Raw genomic sequence first — 21,566 nt, forward strand, 5'->3', positions numbered from 1 at the left:
CTCTCACCCTCCACATCTCTGGCCTGTACCCCAGTTCCATATGAATAAATAAATAAATCTTAAAAAAAAAAAAACTTAAAGAAAAACACTTTAATGTCACATGACTATATGTAAGCATGAATCAGAGTTATACAACCCTTACAAGATAAATTTTAATTAAATAAATGATTATAGTTTTACATAATTATCCAAAAGGCAGTAATACAATTCATGCAATATTAAATGTTTAAAAAATGGGAATGCTACAGAAATAAGATATGGCAAATTATTAGACAGAGTTTGAGTATTTACAACAATGTCATATTTGAATTTTTTTGTACAATCATGCATTTAGTTAATTATAAAACTATGAGATTCTCTACTATTTTATTCTAACAATCTTCCAAAGAGCTAAAAGAAAAATCTATGTAAGTACCTTAAATGTAGGAGTGCATACTTTAAGTCTCCCTTTCCATTCATTCAATGACTTCTTTTTCAAGTAGAATCATTTCCTTCTCTTCTTTGTCTCAATGACAGTGACAAACACAGGGGACATTTTACAATGGAAACCTAACCCTTATAAATCATCCCACAGGACACATATTTTAGCCTGTCACTTCACAAGAAGATATTATTAAAAGTGAGTTTGGTACAACATTCAGTTCAAAATAAATTTGTTGCTGATGCCTTCAACATGCCTTACATTTTCTTCAGTTGCTGATAGAGGTACAAGTGGAAAATAGCACCAGGTGATTCATCTGACTAAATGATAATTGCTTTCTTTCAGTTAGGAGCATGTCAGGTGCTTTGCTTCAAATGCTTATGTAATATAAGCATTTCTAAGTGCTCTTCACAATTAGTGGGTACAGGAATGATAGGTTCATTGTTTAGACACATTGGTGGAAATAGTATAGTTAATGTGTTAACTTGTGTTTCTAGAGATCCCCTCACCAATAAATCTTTTTTTTTTTAAAGATTTATTTATTTATGCGCAGAAAACTGGGATACAGACCCGAGGTGCAGGGGTTGAGAGATTTCACCAGAGACAAAGTGGGGAGCAGAACAGAGAGAATGATGAAGTACACTGCTGAGGGGAGCAGTGGGCGGGACAGGAGAGATCTGCTGTGCCATTTGGAGCACCTCCCTGGCTGGGGATCAAACTCGTGTTGCAGTGGCTGCGATAGCTTCATAATGTTGTAGCTTAACCTCTTGCTCCACCAGGGAGGCCTCTCACCAAATTTAAATGATGTTAACATTTCTGAAACAAGAAGTGACACATCTTCCTTTCTTCCTTCCATTTCCTTTCCTATTTTTCTTATGAAATTGCACAGATTCCCTACAATTAGGTATCAGTACATTTATTTAATTTCCCAAAGTGTTTTAAGTGAATTCAACAAACATACATGTAAAATAATTTAGTAAAATAAAACCAGAATATCATGAAGGAACATACTTGAGATAAATGAGAATGAATAATATTTGCATTTTGCCCCATTCTTTCTGGTAGCTTGAGCAAAAAAGGAAAAAATAAATACTATATTTGTTATCAAAAAGGATTAACACCATCATTTCAAGAAAGAGAAAATTCTTCCTAAAACAAATTACAAAAGAAAAGTCTCTCACAGAAACTGAAATACAATTGATACAATTCATATAAACTAATGAAATAGTGAAAGATTCAGTGCAGTAAGGGGGACGCAAAGCGGTAGGAGGTCAGAAAAAAAAATGGGTTTATTTCTGTGCTCCCAGGAGAGGTTCACTGACCGCAGGGAGAGCTGAGGTCTGAGAAGTCACGCTAAGGGAAGGGTAAGAGGGATGTTATAGGGCCAGCTGTGGGGAGAGATGGCCAGGTGGAAAATTTTGACAAGGAACTGGAACTCAGTTTTCTGCCCTGGCTTGCATTAACCCTGTGCTGACAAACAAGTCATGAGGTCATCACTCCCGCATTTCTGCTTCTGCATGGGGCAACTGCTCCTTTCATGTGCCTGTTTGGCTGGTGCCTGAACTTTACAGTTATGAGTGCCTGAACTTATACAGGCAACTATATAAGTAAAACAGAAGATGATTTCACCATTGTGTTTCTTTAAAATAAAGGAAATTTATCATTTACTCAAATCTGTGTGGGTTTTATTGCATTATGTAAAGAGTTAATATATTTGCTTGGGTATAAACACCCAAAATTTGGTTCCATGGATATATGCATTCAGCAAAAGGCCTATTGTTCTTTGCATGAGCTTCATTTCCCAACATAGGTCTATGATTTACATTTAAAAAGCAAGCTTAGTGAATTTCCTTAAGAAAAAATAAACTGTAGCTATATTTCAAGCACAATTACATATCAGGTTCTGCCTCAGGACATTTGAAATCATACATAATCCTGTGCTTTAGAGAAGACCCTGTGCTAAAATAGAAAAAGTTAAAACACGTGAGGAAATGGCTCGTAATTTTCACACTGACAGTGGATGGCAATTTTTAAAAGCAATTATTTTCCGCAATATATGGGAGGGGGCATACTTATAATATATTATTTATAAATTTACTTCCCCTCTCCTAAACATACATGTTAGACTCAGTGTAAGATTTAGATGGAGGAGAGTGAACATAAAGCAACCACTGAATTTTGACTTTCAGGAATAAGCTATTTCAGAATATCAATTATGTGTTTAGCACCCTATGATAGTAAAATTTAACATGATATAGAAACCTCATCTTAAAGAGCATATATAAGTGAAAATTCTAATAGTACCTTTACAACATAGAATGATAATGACATTAAGGTTTTCCTTTTTTTTTTTTTTCCTAAGATTTATTTATGCATACAGAATTGGGATACAGGCCAAAGGTGCAAGGGCGGTGAGAGGCTTCACCAGAGACAAAGTGGGAGCAGAACAGGCAGTTAGACAAAAGTACACTGCTGAGGGGAGCAGCTGGGAAGACAGGAGAGGTCTGCCAGGCCATGTGGATCACCTCCCCCACTGGGATCGAGCTCACACTGAAGAGGCTGCAGCTAGCTTGCAGTGCTGAGTCTTAACCTCTGCACCACCAGGGAGGGCCCAGTTTTTCCTTTCTTAATAAAATTTTGTATATATTTTTTCAAAGATATATGAATGGCCAATAGTTACAGGAAAAGTTGATCAACATCATTAGTCATTTGGGAAATGCAAATCAAAAGCACAATATTACCTCACAGCTATTAGAATGACCAACATCAAAAGCTCTTACACATATGAGTGGGGATGTCAGTGTTAGTGGGAATGAAGTTTTTTTTATTTTTCTTTTTTGTATCCAGATGAGATGATTAATGTTAACTAAATTTATTAAGGGAAGCATTAATAAATTTATTAGCTAAATTTATTAAGGGAAACATTAATTAAGGCAGACATTAACCAATACTATATTATATTATATCCAATGAAATTGGAAATAATGAGGAATCATAGCTGAGTAGGTATGAGACTACCAATAAAATATCCAATGGTTATTTGGATATCCAAAGAATGTATCCAATAAAATATTTTCTTTGTGAAGTATGTTGTAAAATAACTTGTTGACCACAAAATATTTTGAAGCTGTATGTTCATTGTATACTATGTAAATCTTAAACCTAAAAGACACAGAATAAAATAACTTGAAAGGTAAAAGAAAGAAAGAAATATATAATAAAATGGTGTTTTAACAGCTTGGGTTCTGGTCCCAGACTTCCTGATTTATTTGGGACGCTGCCACTTACTAATTGATTACATTGGACCAGTCATTGGATTACTCTAATTTCTTTACCTAAAAAAAAAAAAAAAAAAACTTAAAAAATAAAGAGGATGTGACTTTGGCATTGTTAGGAGAAGTAAAGAATTTATTGCAAGTAAACCATTCAGAATAATCACTGGCAATAGTAAGTATAAAAGAAGTTACATATTTTATGATAAGACATAATATTTTATGTGGGAGATTGTGCTAGTCCTCTAATGTAAAGGCAATGAGAAAAATAATAACAAAATTTCAGATCAATAGTTGTTTCCTGTCGTGGTTGTCTTGGTGATATTTGGAAATGAGCATGCAGAGGGGAGGCAAGTGAATGAAGTGTTGCCTTATTGACTGGGAAGGAGGGTGATGGGGGTTTGCTATTGTTATTTAGAGAGAACAGAAAAAAAGAGATTAAAGGTCCAGTAATGTGTAGGAAAACACCACAGTGTGATAAATCACCCTGCCCCAAATGCCAATAGGGCATAGTTGAGACAAACTGCTAAACGATTTAAGTTTTAAAAACAAGTTTCTGTGGCTGCAAAACATTTAATAGAGCAAATGTATTGACATCTTACCGACGTTTTGTTTGATATGAGCATATCTCAATTATTACCTAGTTTTATTTATGAAACTTCAATGCAAGAAAATAAGTAAAAGTATTTTAGTGCAGTGACTACTTAGTATTCAGAAGGAATTATACAATTAAGGCTAATTTAAACTTGGCAAATTCAATTGGAAATTCAGTGTTTAAGCTAGTTTGTAATGTCCTTGTCATAGTAAAATTTTATTTTTAAAAATAATTATTTGAGGTTCTGGAAAACACGTCTTGAGACATAAATTAAAAAGAGGACACTAAAATGCTAAAACAATTTAAGTAGAATAGAAGAGAAAAAGAATATAAGCAGGGGTTTCTAGATGATCCATTTTGGTTAGTTATTCAAAGGGGTTTTCTTATACAAACTCACTGAGTCATGAAAACAAATTGTTGCAGCTTACAGTGGCAATCACATGTTTTCACCATGATTTATTATGTCAAAATATGACTGCAGAATTGAGGCTGGTAGAGAGGGAGAATGGGAAACAAAAGGTGGACAGGAATCAGAGGACTACAGTAGAGGACTATGGGTACTTCAGTGGTAACATGTATGTGAGTGAGTATAAATGTATTTCCCTAAATCATAGATGATATTATAAACTAATATGATAATCAAGGACTAATAAACTAATATGACAAAAAAGGACTAATAAAACTGGCCATCTTTGGGGAAAAGGTATGATACATATTTGAAAAAGATATTTTGAGAATTAACATTTTAAATTTCTTATACATTGGAAGGTTGAAACCATTTGTTTCCCCCCTGGTGGCACAATGGGTTAAAACACCACATTATGAAGCTCTCCAAAGCCACTGCAGCAGTTCAATCCCCTGCCAGGGAGCTGATCCACATGGCATGGCAGACCTCACCGGACCCGACTGCTGCTTCCCTCAGCACTATACTTTGTCAATCTGCCTTTTCTGCTCCCCACATTGTCTCTGGTGAAAATCTTCTCACCCACCACTCCTCTGGCCTGTATCCCAGTTCTGTACATTTAAATAAATAAATATTTAAAAAAAATAGTGTTTCAGAATTGTTTGTAATAACATTGTGTTGTTCTTCTCTATTATACAGATTTAGAAAAAAATTCTTATAGATTCTTACCAAAAATAGAAAAACTTATTATTTTTTCTGTTATTGAGATTTATTTTTCCTGTTATGGAAATCAGCTGTTGATTGTCCCAGACTTAAAAATTGAGAAATAAACATTTCTTAGTTATAGAGAAGGCTAACAATGAATTGATTTGGAGAAAATAATTACCTCTGTGAAGTGCAAGTTTTCAGTACATCTAAGCTATTCTTCAAGGAAAAGAGATTTTATTACATAAGGTCAGTTCTAAGGGGAAAAATACACATAGCCATATTATCCAATAGAAATAAAGTGTGAGCCACAAATTCAAACCATGCAAGTAATTTTATGTTAAATTTGTCAATTTTTTAGTAGCTATATTAGAATAAGGTGAAAATAATAATCAGGTGAAATTAAGTAAACAATTATAAAATTAACTAGTTCATTCATTACAATCTATTTTGTATATTCAAAGCAGATTTCAAAAAGTATTCAATATAAAATTAATATATTTACATTCCTATATTTATACCTAAGAGTATATGTTATAGGTAAAGCACATCTCAATTTGGAGTAGTCACAGTTCATGTGTTCAATAGTCACATGAAATAGTGGCTACAATATTGAATTACATGTAGTGCCTTTTTCTTCCCCACTCTTTCTACCTGAATCCTTTACCTTTTTCTAAGTATTTAAGTGCCTCTAATATACATTGTTTAGTGAAAAAGGAAGTTAATGAAGAACCAAATATTTATCAAGCACCTCACAGTTATACACACATTATTCTTCTCTTTGACTTCAAGGATCTTATATTATTATTTAAAAAAACAAAACACGGGTGGCACAAGGGGTAAAGTTTCAGCACCATAAAGATACCAGCAGCCACTGCAGTACCAGTTCTACCCCCTGGCCCGGAGCAAACCCACATGGCACAACACACATCTCCTGTCTCACGCACTGCTCTCCTCAACAGTATATTTCAGTGCATCTTCCTGTTCTGCTCCCCACTCTGTCTCTGGTGAATCCCCTCAAATCCTTCCCCCCACAACTTCAACTTCCCTCCCTTGTGCTACACTTCTGGACTACACCACAGCTCATGTACGCATAAATAAATAAAATAAATCTTTAAAAGAAAAAAATTTTAAAAATGTAAAAGTAACCATAAGATGTAGAAAAGATGAGAAAGTGAAATTGTTAGATGATGTGATAGGTTTTATGCCTTTTAAAGAGTTAATATATCTGCCATGTCTTTATTTTGCACATCTTCTGCTCATATTAGCAGAAAAATCATTTCTCTGTACTGCATACATTAGTGATGACAGGAAGTTAATATATCTTAGTCCCAAACAGTTAGGAATGTGGAATATATTCTTCATTTTAACAATCATACAAACAAGAATTGTAAAGTGCATTTAATTGTAAAGTACATTTTATGTGATAAAGATATATATCTAAAAATAAAAATCAACACTAACAATTATCCAAATATACTTCTAAAGGAAAATATAGAGAAAAATCTTATTAGGCATAATTTATTGCCAAGAAATTATGGCATTATTATCCCTTACTTCCTATTTTCTAATTAGTTGATTGAAAGTAATAATCCTTTGTTAATAATATCAGTTTCAATAGGAATATTCAAAGTAAGTAGTACTTCCTGCCAAGTCTTTATACTCCTTTGTTGCTATTGCACATAGGAATTTTCTTCTGCCCTGTTTTTGTACATAAATGCTCCTTGCAACAAGAAAAAACAAAAAAACAAAAACAGTGGATTTGCATGGAGTGGTCTCAGAGATTTAATCTTATCCATGGGAGGTATATGTGAATGTCTATGTTTTATTCAGTTGAGGATTACAAAAAAAAAAAAAATGACTAGATATATTTGCATCTCTTGTAGGGAGACCACTTAAGGGCACAACTTGGAGTGGAATGTCAAACTCTGTACTGTACTGTGCTGTTTTGTTGTACTTGAAGTGCAAAAGGCCAGTTAGACATGACCTTCTGTTACTGAATAAATGATGCCTGGAGTATATATTGAGTCGCCCAGATTACCTAATCAGTAAGAATGAAATGGGGACAGACCCTATGACCTCTGGGTGAGGTTTCTCTGGATATGAGATAAATAAGTCTTCCAAAGTAGGAGTAATAGAGATTCAGACTGTGGAGTTTTAAGGAAAGTCCTCCTCAAGGAGGAAGAAGGCCTCCATGCAGAGCATTATGGTTAAGAACTTGGTGAGTCCAAAAAGAATCCCTGTGGTTTGCCATTGAAATAATGTAATAATCATATTTAGCAACTAGATTAAATGTAGAAATCATTATATATTTACTTTAGTTTTCTCCAACTCTTTGGTAAAATGTGATACATATGGCCAATCTTCAATGACAGACGTGGGAAAGTAAAAGAAAGGGATATAAAAGAGAAATGCAGCCTGTCTAATATCCATTTTCTCACCCAAGACCCATGCAGAGTCTGAGAAGACTGGCAGGCAGTCAGAATTAGGGTGGCTAGTGCAATGGACAAACTGTCCCTAGTTGAAATTAGGTACAGCGTGGAGGGGCATGAGCTGTTGGAATAGAACTTCCAAGTACTGAGTAAGATGGATTATAAGAAAACCAACTTTGTCTCATATGTCCAGGGAAAGTAATTTTATTAGGCAGTGTGATGTAGCATGTACAGGGGAGGCTGGAGGAAGATGCACCTAATTTTTATTCTTGTTGCTATTCCTGATTAGGACAAGGTAGTTTTCAAGAAGTGGGGTCTTGGGTATCTTGCTATCCCATATTTACCACTAAATAACTATATGAACTGAAACAAATAGCCTTCTTAGTTTTCATCAATATAAATGATATTAACATTTCCTTTGTAGTGTTGTGAAACATAAATAATATAATACATATTGTATTTTTAGTGAAATATCTATTATAGAGTCAAATGTTTAATATTATATAATATTATTTGACTTTTTATGATAGCCTTCATATTTTCATTTTTACAAACTGAATTTTATTACTTTAACAATCACAGATTAATTTAGTTTTTCATTCTCAGTAAAGATACATCCATGCTTTGGGAGAAAAATATTGGTCATTAGATGGATGTTATGAAATTTCAACTGAAGTTTTGGTGTTCAAGAATTCTCCAATCAAACTGAAATTCACTTTCAAAATAGATTTCAATTTTTAATTATTCAGTAATCACTTACCTTGAGAAAAATTGAGAGCTATACTAAGAGGTCATCTTTAAAGAGGTTACAATTAAAACATACAAATTAAGCAAACAGTATAGATAAATCTAGGAAACATGAGTACTGTCAAATTGGATAAAAAAGAGGCAGGCTATAAACATCAGAAAAGTTGGAGAATAAAAGGATGCACAATATGTTGGAAACTAAGGGGAGAGAATTTCAAGAGAGAAAAGATAATCAGTGCCAACTGCTACAGAGAGAACATGGAGAACTGACAGGATTATTCAATTAAATTTGGCAGAATGTCAAATTGTAGGAATTTTTTTTGAAGACCAAGTTGCATAAAAGTAACTTTTAGCTGTTTTCCCAAGAATTTTGAAAAAAGGGACTAGATAGTGGAGGAGTACCTCAAGCAGGATGGGTAATATGAAGAACATTTTTGGTGTACAAAAAAGCTGATCCATTTGAAGGCAGAGAGAAATTTGCTAGTATATTTATTGGTAAAGTTTAAGGACTTTGTGTTTATAATTTCTGGATGTACAATCGTTGAACTCTACAAAGTTGTCCCAACATCCCAAAGTGATAAATCTTGTAAACAATCTAATAGGAAAATGACTGAACATATGTTTGTTACCCTCTGTTCAGTGTGGGTCTATCTAAAGAGGCTGTGCAGGGCAGCTATGGATTCACTAAGCAAAGCCATCAGTATCATTTATCTAGATTTAGTGTCTCTGACAAGGACATGCAGCCTTACTGGTCCCTTCAGCATCCTTCCCAACACCACCACTGTAGAAAGGACAGAGCATAGTCTCTTGACAAGCATAGAGCTTTCTTTCATCTAATTAGAAGCAGAGGGAAAGTAGCAGCACAAGTAATATTTCCTCTGAGCCACTTCTTTTACCTTTGAATCTTGTAAAATTCCTAAGTAAGCAGTTTTAAAGAATTGAGAGAGCCCAAGGGACTATGGCGATGGTGCACAGGTGAGTTGGTGGTGGGGATTCTATGGGGACTATACCTGAAAGGAGAAAGAAAATATTGTACAATAATGATGTAAAATATAAACAAACTATATATATATATATATATAAATAATTGAGAAAATCTTTTATTTTACCTCTACCCTCCAACACCAGATTTACTACCAGGTTTAACTTAGTATTTTAGAAAAATGTCATTACATTCACCATCATCATCATCATATATGTGTTTGCATGACTTTAATACCTTTGTTTTATAAGATGGGACCTCAAAAAGACTGAGTGATTTGCCCAAGGACATATGCCAATAAATAGCAAAGCCCCTCATTGTACCTGCATGTCCTAATTATTGGCCAAGAGCTTTTATAAATTAACCAAATAGCATCATATTTTTCATACTATTCTTAGTATAAAATAACACATTGTGGGATGTTTTGCCAATGAATCAAATTTCTAAGTAGATGCATAGTAGTCACTCTATTTTCAATTACAAGTAAGAAAGCTTTCATTTTACTTCACAGACTAACCTATTCCCTTTCTTTCTTCCAAGACACTTTCACTGTCTTCTCCATAAACCATGCTCCAACTACAGTAGGATTCTTGCCAGTCTTTCCTATGCTCACAACTTAACATAAATGGTTTCCTCTTTCAAGAAAAATCTCTCTCTCTCTCCCAAAAACTCATTGTATGGCTAATTCATGTTTATATATCATATTCAGATTGAAAGTGACTTTTTAAGGTAGTATACATTCATGTACAGAGTACATACTCTATTTGTATATTATGTAATTTTCTCATTTTATTTAATACAGCTGTCATTAAGAAATCATTTGTCTATTTTTTAAAGTCAATCTTCTAGCCTCATCTCCAGATATTTCCATTCATTTTATATTCTTCAAAGATGACACACTCACTCCTGCCTCACTGTGATTGATCTCCCATCAAACCCTGTACTTGATACTTTCTTCTTTCAAATGTTTACCTTCTTCTTCTGTTCTTTGCTCTGACGTCACATCAGCAGAAACCTTCCCAGGCCATGATATATAAATAATCCCATCCTTAATCATTCATTATCATTTCTTCCATTCTGCTTCAATCTTTTTCATTGTGTTTGTTACCATTTAAAATATTAAAGATGTCTATATTTCTAATATGTGGATATCTATCTATCTATCTCTATCTGTCTTTCTTCACAACTGGAAAAGAAATTTCATAAGCATGAAGACCATTTTTTCATTGCTCTATCTATAATAATGTTTGGTACATAGTATATGTTCAATAAAAACTTAATTGTTGAATGTGTGACTAGATTAATTGTACTTTCTATTTCACATTTTTGTCTTTATTGCTTGTACAAATCAGCACAATTAAAGATTAACCAAATAGAAATTTGATTTTATATTTACTTTCAAATTGAATTCTATTCACCAACATATTCAAAATATTTTTTTAATTTATAGTACATAGTTTATTTCCAGATGAATTCTAATGAAATGACTTGTGTTAACCAAGGTAAATGTTACTAAGGTAAATTACCAAAAAGTGTAAATAGCCAATCTGTAAACTGTAAGATATAGAATCACTTAGAATAGTATATTTTTATGAAGCCATAACCTCACAGTACAGATCTATGATAGGCAAGTAGTTTCAACTTTTCTTCTAAAGTTACCAAAATATTTGACCCATTTGCTAGATAACAAGATTAGATTTTCTATTAAAATATTGTTCTTCCATTAAAAAAGTTCATATCATAATCCATCTCATCATCATCTCAAGTTTTGCATTTTTTGGAAAATTATGCATTATAGACATTAGTACTTCTCTGTCTCTTATTTTCTCAAGATGTTGATTGTATTTGCAATCAGTCACCTCAAGTTGGCAGCTAATGTTGAGCTACTGCAAAACATCCTTCTAGGTTGGTGTACAATGCCCTTTGTTTGGACTTCCTGAATACCATTTGATAATAAAATTAGGTTAAAGCAAGGAAATATAAGTTGCTAAGCTTCAAAATAGAGACCTATTTAGTATTTCTTCTGTCATAGACTATTTCATGAAATTTATATAAATCAACTATATAAAATAGTTTCTATACAATACAAAGTCAGAATTTCTAAACACATATACATTCAGTTACCCCTACATACTTGCATCCATTCAAAGTATAAGTGAATGACTACTATGTAACAAGTACTAAGAATCCAATGTAACATTATCATCCTTGTGTACAAATAACTCACCAAGGGATACCTCTTTATAAATATTTATTTTTTTCTGATGAAGACACATGATTGTTAACACATATGTCTTGACTTCACATATCTGGTAGCCTTGGGCTACCAGATATAATTCTTACCCCATTTACAACTGAATAACTTACAAGGGGTTACAAGTGATTGAAAATGTTATTATAGAAATAATATTTAATCCAACCCAATATAAATATCAGTACCATAATTATTAACAATAGCATTCTTCAATAGATAGACCTCACAAATGATTATAAAGTATTACAATAGCTTATTCTTAAGTATCAAAATATCTCTCTGATTTTACAAAAGACCTGTTTTTCTTTTATAAAGTCACTAATTATAATTGTAATTTACCAATTAGAAATGAATTATTCCAACAAAAAATTTACAATTATTATTTATAAATAAACCTACTATAATGCAGAGCCTATTTGAAAAAGATAGCAGGATAAACTTAACATTCTTTCTAATAAGTGTTTCAAATGTGATCCAAATGGCACATGTTGGAAAGGTTGCAGCCCACAAGTACGCTCATAAAGGAGAATAATACTGTTAATGGTTTGATGGATGTGTAGAGTGTCTACTTGAATATTTAAATGGCAGTTTTTTGGAAATGGAATACATTAGTGCTTACACACTAATATCATCTGAACAAATCCAAACTTGTAACAGCAATCAAGCCTGAGGTACTGTATTTACAGATGTATAGTTTAGGTGATTCTGTATAGACAAGATAACATGTTACACCTTTCTTCCTCAAGCATGCTGTTGTATAATTGAAGCAAGTAGCATGATAGAATCATCTATCTTTGCTAAACTGAAGCACATGTAATAGCTATGTACCTTCTAACAGAAATAAAAGCTACCAAAGGAAGTTTGAATTTGGTGCTTTTAAGTTTTGCTGGAATACATCAGACAAATTATTCCCTCTCTAATCCACTTGTATTGGAACTAGGGGTACTTAGTACTTTGTTGTCAATGAAATAAATAAAAAAATATTTTCTAAAACATGGAATTCATGTCAACAAATGATCAGTTCATTCTTTTATTAACAATTCAAAAAAATTTTACATGGTTTTAATTCCAAGATGACAAAACAGTCAAGATTTAATTTTCTGTCCCATGAAAATAATTACTACCCTGGAAAATATAGATGTGGTTACTGTTTTCAGGCACTGAATAACAAACAGCATAGAACTGTCATATTAAAAAGAAAGAAAACACAATGAAAATAATACCCATGATCGTCCTATGACATTTTCCCTAGTGGCTATTTCCTAAGGAGCAAAGAAATAGAAATTGAGATAATCAGAAGTCTTCAATAAAATGAGGAGTCCAAGATAGGAATTCAAGGTTTGCTGTGTGACTGGATTTGATGAGACATCAAATGATTTAAACTCACCAATTCAAAACTAAGTCAAATAAGTCTTCAAGTCCACCCTCAGCCTCAACACCTCAGGTCCCCATAATCTCTTGCTATTTAGAACCTCACTGTAGCCTAGATATGCTATTTAATTTCCAGGTCTTATTGTCAATAAGCCTCTAATTTTTCATTGTCTTGATGATTATCAGTAAAGGGCATCTTGAAATAATAAGACCCCCAAGGGTTACTCCAGTCATAATATTGATTTAAAAAGAGAAATGTCTCTGGGAAACTCACAGGAGCACAATCAATGCTTTCAGGCATTTCCAGTGGAAGCATTATTATCAACAGGCTGAACCAACCTCCCAAAATAATAACCTATCATCCATCTATCTGTTAACTATCCACAGAGAGAAGGAAATTAAATGTTAGTGCATATATACACCTATACCCACACATAGTTTTGTTCATTGAATAGCTCTTAACGCAATGATCTTAGAAACAAAAATTATGTATAATTTGGATATCTTGATTTATTTCACCAGTAAGGCTAGAAGCAATGATACAACAGTGGCAGTTAATATATTAATTCCAAACTTGGATTTAAAATACCATTATCCTCTAAATGAAAGTAGATCATTTTTATCAAAATAGAAGACTTAAATACTAGAGAAGGGAAAACAGAATGAACTCTGAGACGAAGCTTGAGCCTAAAAGTGGGAAAGAGCTACCAAAAAGACAAAAAACGGGCTCTCCCTGGTGGCGCAGCGGGTTAAAGCGCAGCACTAAGACGCTAATGCCACTTCCGCATGAGTTCAATCTCCTCCTGCACGGGAGGAGATCCACATGGAGCAGCAGACCTCTCCTGACCCTCCCACTGCTCCCCTCAGCAGTGTACTTCCTCGATCTGCCTGTTCTGAGCCCCACTCTGTCTCTGGTGAATCCTCTCACCCTCCGCACCTCTGGCCTGTAGGAATAAATAAAACCCCAGTTCTGTAGGAATAAATAAAATCTTTTTTTTTTTTTAAAGACATAAAAAGCAGCTTGAAGGGCCCTATTGCCCAAATCTGATACAATTTAAGTAATCAAAGAAAATAACTACAACAAAGATTTCTATCGAAAAGATTCCACGAAATTATGCAATTTTTATCTTACATATAAATATACACATAGATGCATACATGTATGAATAACTGAAGGTCAGAGAAAAAAATTTCTCCCTTAGAACAGAATGTTAACTAACATTTAGTGAAGGAAATATGGAATTAGAAAAAAAAAGCCTTTTTAGACAAAAGTTTGAGCAAAGGGATATTTATAGAATCAAATATGTATTCACAAATTAAAATAAAAAGACTTTAACATCATGACAAAGTAAACTAATATTGATACATGTACCTCATCATAACATATACTGAAAGGGTATAATGTCAGTTTTGTGAAATTCTTGTCAAAAATTCATAAATTGAATCTAATCATACAGGAACTTAGACAAATCTAAATTGAGTGAAATTCTGGCCAATATTTATTAGTATTTTTTCAAAATGTAAGTAAAAAAAGAATGAGGACAGCCAATTAAAGGATATTTAAGAGATGACATTAAATTAAATGTTTGATACCAGAAAAGAGTATTAAGTAAATTGACATGAAATTGTTCATATATAATGTGGTTTAGATAATACTATATCAATATAAAAGTTCTTAATTAAAATTTAAGCTGTGGGTCTGCTAGTACTAAGCAGTCTGTTCAACCGCCATTTTTGTTACCTATTCTGCATTCCTATAGAAGGTCAGAAATGCCCAATCAGTTATAGCAGTCCAACACTGCAAATCGATTAAGAGGAAAAAGCTTGATCACCCTGGGGAGGGAGTGCATCAGCTTCATCAGGAACGCCCAGGGGCCTGTTGAATGATGTATAACAAGGAGCCCAAGAAGTTGACCAGTGGAACACCTTGTTGGTAGGTCGAAAACTTGGCTTGCGATCTAGAGCTTGACTTGGTCAAGCTTGATTTGGTCAAGCTCTAAAATACCAAGTCAGGGCCCTACCTGGTGGCACAGTGGGTTAGGACACATCACTGCAAGCTGACCACAGCCGCTTGAGCGTGAGTTGGATTGTCCCCCACAGAGGTGATCCACATGGCACGGCAGACCTCTCCGGACACACCCACTGCTCCCCTCACCAGTGTACTTTGTCAATCTGCCTGTTCTGTTACCCACTCTGTCTCTGGTGAGTCCTCTTACAGCCCCTGCACCTCTGGCTTGTACCAAGTTCTGTATGAATAAATAAATAAATATTTAAAAAAAATAACACCAAGTCATCAAGCAGATGAAAAATGTCTGGAAACAGAATCACAACCTTTAAAACTATAGTTTCTAGTTTCACCCTCCCTTTTCCCTGCTTTCCTCCTTTCCCTCAACTAATGCTGAATAATTTCTTTATCAATATAAAGGTCAGGATCTTTCTCTTCAAGCAGCATCCTGAATTATACAGCTTGCTCCTGTTTGTCAGTGTGGTGTTGTCAATGCAACATTATACTGTGGGTGTTAGAGAGAATATTCTTCTAAAGATATATATGCTGAAGTATTTAGGGATAAATAAACTAGATCTCTACTTGTGAAAACTTTAGGGGAAATATATAACTTTTTTAGAGCTTCACGTGAGCATAGTGAGCATATATTAGAGAATAATGAAGTAAAAAGAGGTGAAGCAAAATATAAACAAATATTGGAGATATTTGAAATTATGTATAAAATCACAAAGGAAAAATCTTGCTTTGTGAAAGAACTGTGCCAATGGGAAAAAATTTTGGTAAGAAAAAGGCAAATAAATGAAGAAACTTCTGAACATTGACCCAGAGAAAGTAGCACATTGCTTGATCAAAATGTCCAGGAAAAATAGATTAAAATGTACACAAGGGCCATAGGAATAAATTTAAATTATAGCCTATGTGATAGAGAACTAAATAAATATAGAGGTAAAATGTTCTGCCATTTAGACTTTAATAAATTATATATATTTTAAAAGCAAAGTTTCTGATCAAGATGAATCATTCTCCTCAACTCAATTTTGCTAGCAGTGTGAGGACTTAAATTTTTATTATTTTTATTCACAATCATTATAAAAATGGATATTGATTAATGAAACATTTATTACCAAAAAAAAAGAATTAACTTTTATTTAAATGGGTAGTATATGGGTCCATCTCTAAGCAATGTACAATTAAAGTGGACAAGAAAATTATATTTTGCCTCCATTATACACAGAAGCCCAATTTTATTAGGCTTTCAATTGCCTTTACACATCATTACCCTGCTGGCTAGGTCACTGGTCCATGAATTTCAAAGCAATGCATGGGATATCACCATATAACTCCCACCGACAAAATTCTTGTTTTGTCCAATGAAGCTACAGGGTTCAGGGACTGTGGAAATGGAAATGTCTCATTAGGTCATCCTGACCATTATTTTGAGAGATTATTACTCATTAGATGGTCTCTATTCCCAACTGGTTAGCCAGTCAGATTTTTAACAGCTCTAGCATTACAACTTTCTCTGCTGACTTCTGGAGACTACTATAAAATATCCTATAATATACCTCACAGATATATTTTCCATAAAGAACTTAAAGAATGAACTAACCAAAGTCTTGTTTTACTATCTAAATTAAGTATCTTTACTAATTTCAATACATTTTCTTTCTACAGACCATCACAAAATTTTGCTTCAAATTTAGACTACAAGCAAACATTTTTTTTCATGTTTGACTCTTCAAGGGGTTTACTCTGTAGAGATAATATAAATGTAAATGTTTCAGTCAGCAAGAAGAGATCCATTAATTAAAATCCAAAATATTAATACTAAGAATATTGAATTCTAAAGTAAAATTTTACTAAAAAGCTAATTTTGATGTGTACAATTATTGGATATATAAGCACAAAAAAAAAGGTTAATTTTTCCTGACAGTATTATTTATCCAAAGTACAGAGTCAATATTTATTTCAGTTACATGTTAGCATTATTTACATACTGGTACTCTATAACTGTTTTGCATTCGTATATAGGTCTTACCTCTAGAGATTCTGAGATTCTGAGAGCATGACTATGTTTACCACCAAAGTATTCTAAAATAGCTATGAAAGAAGGGTCTCCCTGGCAGCCTAGAGGTTAAGTCTCAGTATTATCACCATAATGGCCTGAGTTCAATTCCCCACATGGTGCAACAGATCTCTCCTGTCTCACTCACTGCTCCTCTCAGAAGTATATTTCAATAGATCTGCCTGCTCTGCTCCCCACTCTGTCTCTGGTGAATGTTCTCCCTCTCTCCTCCCATACATTTGGCCTATATCCCAGTTCTTATATAAATAAATAAATCACTTTAAAAAAGAAATAAAATAAAATAGCTATAAAAGGTAAGCAATCATGTTTTTAAAACATGCAGTAATTGAGTCTTTGTATTTTATATCATTTTCATATTAATGCAATATGCAAAATAAATGGAAAATTATGATTGTTTTTGGAAAATATTAATTCCTTTTATGAGAATGTAAAATCAATCTATTTATTTGCCTGACATTTTTAATCACCGTGAAATATTATGAAATGGTTTATGTATTTATTAAATGCTTTGTATTTATACACACACACACACACACAGACATATTCTTAGTCCACTTCTATTTGGGGTCATGTAAGTTGTTTCCATAACTTGGTAATTGCAAATAGTGTTGCACATAGAAGTGTGTATGAATTAGTGTTTTTGCTGATTCAGGTAGATATCTAGGAATGGAATTGCCAGATTATGTAGTTGTTAGATTATTATTTTGAGAATGCTTCATTCTGTTTCCCATATAGGCTGAGTCAATTTATATTCTACTAATAGTGTATAAGGTTTCCTTTACCTTTGTATCCTGTCCAAAAATTATATCTGGCCTTTCTTAAATGAGTCATTCTCTCATGTTTATCTCTACCATCACTCTCATGTACTTTTATGTATATTATAGATATATATATATATATATACATATATATATATATATATGAGTGTGTACATATACGGAGCAAGTTAAGTCCCAATTCCATTACAGAGGTGATATGTGAAAATGGAATAATTTAGTAACTCAGCATGATTTTATAACAGTATTAATACACTAATAATATTAAGAGCATGAGGAAATACCACTTGCTGGATGCCTTTTCAAAAAAGACAATGAAATACCAGTTTGTGAGAAAATATTCACACAGCTTACTAAATATAGTATTAATCCCAATTACAGAAGTGAAAACATAAATTTAGCAATAATAAGTAGGTTACACAGGACTTCATAATTAAAAAGTGGTGGAATTAGAATCCAAATTAGAATGATATGCCTGATTTTTAAAGTCAGTTTTTCATTTCTTGTAGTGCAAACACAATAGTAATGTCTTACACATCACTGACATGTTTATTACCAGACCAAATTAATTATATTTTACATAACAAATAATTTCAATATTTTTCATAAAAAAGTTTACTGAGAAATTAGAAAGATATTAAAGCTGGTATCACCTTTAAATGTCAAATTATCTTCTAATTTCTATCAATCTAATAATTCTTTCATTTAAAAAAAAAAGCTGTGCATCCCTCAATTGTTATATAAACTAGACTGAAAAAGGGTATAAGTAAAAGCAGTTTATAGAATAATAACTTTTCTTGTCCTGAATCTCTATTGCTTTCATAGTGGACACTGTTCAGGTCAAAGGAGAGGTCAAATGGGAGGTGGGAATTTTGCCTGGAACCCCTAATTATTAATCGGAAAAGGGAAATGTCTTATGCATGTGGACAATGCCTTTTGAATAATTTTCTCAAAAATTTTGGAATATTTCCTGTACTACAACCCTAAAATAATTTAATTATATAATCACTTCTATAATAAAAGTTATTACTTTAAACACTCTAGAAAATGACTGTTGCAATTTATAAAAACCTTACAACTCTTATTTTACTGTAAATAAAGCCAGAGGACTAGAAATATAAAATGCATGGTTATTAAGAAAAGTCCTATAAAAAGAGTATACAGATTATGTAATATACTTATCAATTTTCAAATAATATAGTGTCATTTTGAATAATATTGCAGAAAATAAATTTTTATGCTCAAGCTCACTGTATTATCTTTTTTTTTTAAAGATTTATTTATTTATTCGTACAGAACTGGGGTACTGGGGTACAGGCCAGAGATGTGGAGGGTGAGAGGATTCACCAGAGACAGAGGGGGGAGCAGAACAAGCAGATAGACCAAGTACACTGATGAGGGGAGCAGCAGGCGGGTCAGGGGAGGTCTGCCTCGCCATGTGGTTGCCTTCGGGGCAGGAGGGGATCGAGCTCATGCGGAAGTGGCTTTAGTTTCTTAGTGCAGTGCTTTAACCCACTGCGCCACCAGGGAGGGCCCCTGTATTATCTTTTCTGTATGCATTACTACATCACACAATTCTTTATATATTCCATGAGTTCTTTATGTATCCCATTAACAAACAATTATTTCAAGAGTTGACTGTCAAACTATCAAATCATTGATGTACTGGTCCCTTGTGACTATTCAAAATCACTTCTTTCACTCTGGTATAAGTTATTAAGTAAAGTCTTACTGAATTCTTCTATTACTAAATGCACTAACAAATAAATGCAGTCTGGTAATTTTGTAGATATTTGATGTGAGACTTTACCAAACATTCCCTATAGAAATCTGTCTTTTAGATGTGATAGGGGCATTGGGAAAATCATTTTAAAATCAAAATCAGTTCCTTATTTTCTAAAGTGAATGGCTTTTTAATTCCCTAATGCAAAATAGCTTTTGTGGGTTTTGAATAAAATGACTTTCTATGGCAGTGGCTGTAATTAAGTTCAAGCATCAACAGAAGAAAAATAAAATAAAATCAGACAATGAGAATAGAATGTCAGAACATTAAGCTGTCAACATATTTATGTTCCCAGGATTATTCACATTAGGACATTACATTTAAAGACAAAGGTAAAGTTCAGTGAAAGCTGTAAGTTTCTGCTTTACATTTCTTCTAAAACCTTTAGGAAATGAAATAGAAATCTATTATTCTGGCTTAGAACACTTAGTAAAATGAAAACTTTCATTACTTTCAAGCTCTATACTTTCACAAAACAAACCATTCCCCTGAAATTCTGTCATATATTTTATTTCTGACCCTACTATTACATACTTCTCCAAATTACTGCAATTCTAATTCAGAAAATTGATTCAGGAGAGATCTGGAGAATAGAATTTCTCACTCAACAGAAGTTTAGCAGATGAGGAAAGGGATTATTTTATAATTTATTAATTTTTAATCATCATTTAGTAATGACACTGAACTAGAGACAGCTTTCTACTTCTGAGATAAAATACTACCCAGCATGCAATAAAAGATATATATAAGGGCTGTCCAATTCACCAATACTGAAAATGATATATACTCACATATACAATTAAAAAGATACTTGAAAATGTATTTGTTATCATGAATCATATCATTTCCCTAAAATAACAATACTTAAGAAATATCATTTTAAAGGCATGAAAGAGTAAAGAATTTATGATAGAAGAATGGAGGATAACAGAGAGATTCTACTATCTTCCATCATGGTTTTGGGCAAGTTAATATCCACATACATTGCTTCACCTAATATAAAGTGTGTGAGTTTATCTAATCATAAACAGAAATGGGTTTTTTTTTATGAAACAATTCTGAATTAATGTAAGTGTCTATTGAAGTATATGTTGAAAAGTAACCAGTTTATGTGACCTTGCAATCAGAATATAAGAACATAATGAATTAGAAACATCTACTACCATAATCATGGGATGAATCAATGGTAATGATTATACCTGAAATTGATCATTTCTAGATTACTTAACAGTCAAATCTCTCCTACACATATCTATAAATGTAGTAGCCCTGCAGATGTGCTTCAAGGAGTACAAAAGCTAAAGAAATAGGTCAAAATATTAGGCCTTGAATCACACAAAGAGATAGTGAGGGAGAAGGGAATAGGAGTGGAAAGAAGTAGAATTCAGACAGTAAAAGTTTAAAAAAAATTTTTTTTAAAGATTTATTTATGCATACAGAACTGGGGTACAGGCCAAAGATGGGGGCGGTGAGAGGTTAAAATGTTGGCACATCAGGTTAAAGCACAGCACTGAGAAGTTAAAGCCACTTCAGCATGAGTTTAATCCCCTACCCAGAGACAGACCTCTCCTGACCTGCCCGCTGCTCCCCTCAGCAGTGTACTTCTGTCAGTCTGCCTGTTCTGTTCCCCACTCTGTCTCTGGTGAATCCCCTCACTGTCCCTGCATCTCTGGCCTGTATCCCAGTTCTGTATGCATATATAAATAAATCTTTAAAAAAATATATGTATACACA

This window comes from Condylura cristata, unplaced genomic scaffold, assembly GCF_000260355.1.
Source record: "Condylura cristata isolate star-nosed mole 26May11 unplaced genomic scaffold, ConCri1.0 scaffold00013, whole genome shotgun sequence".
Taxonomy (NCBI): domain Eukaryota; kingdom Metazoa; phylum Chordata; class Mammalia; order Eulipotyphla; family Talpidae; genus Condylura; species Condylura cristata.